This window comes from Elephantulus edwardii, unplaced genomic scaffold (genome assembly GCF_000299155.1).
Source record: "Elephantulus edwardii isolate Elephantulus edwardi_28Jun2011 unplaced genomic scaffold, EleEdw1.0 scaffold00009, whole genome shotgun sequence".
Taxonomy (NCBI): Eukaryota; Metazoa; Chordata; class Mammalia; order Macroscelidea; family Macroscelididae; genus Elephantulus; species Elephantulus edwardii.
In genome coordinates this window covers 18482829-18483363 of record NW_006399759.1, presented here as the reverse complement: position 1 = coordinate 18483363, position 535 = coordinate 18482829, and positions in this window count along the sequence as shown.

Below are 535 nucleotides of genomic sequence, written 5' to 3'. Positions count from 1 at the left end.
CTTATGAGGTTTTCCGTCCATTCCAACAACTAAGAAATAGTGAGAAGAGTTGGGACCTCAGAAGGCGTTTAGGACCAATTAGTAGGCTCTGTGTCTAGGAGAAATCGAATATACTTACCAGTAATGTTAACGCTCACCCACAGCTCTTCTGGGAGGATCTAAATTGTTGAAGCGTCCTCCTTCGTTTCCAGCTGGGAGCTGGTGCCTGTCAGTCTTATCAGCCGTGAGGACCTGATGTGGGCCACACTTGGTCAAGTATCCGTCAGATCCACACTTAAGGCAAGTGTGTGGGAGCTTCCTCTCTACTCCCTTGCCTATCTGTGGCTCTCGTCTGTGACACTGTCTACTCAAGTGGCCCAGCTTTCCACAGTGGAAGTAATTCTGATGTCCTTTATTACCTTTGGGTGGTGTTGTTTATGAGTAAGACTTCCTTTTCCTGGCACAGGCCCTAAACTGGCAGCAATAGTGGCCCCAATAATTTTGGCCATTCTCTGGTCTTTTCTCTTCCCTCTAGATCCCAGTTGTTAAAAGAGGG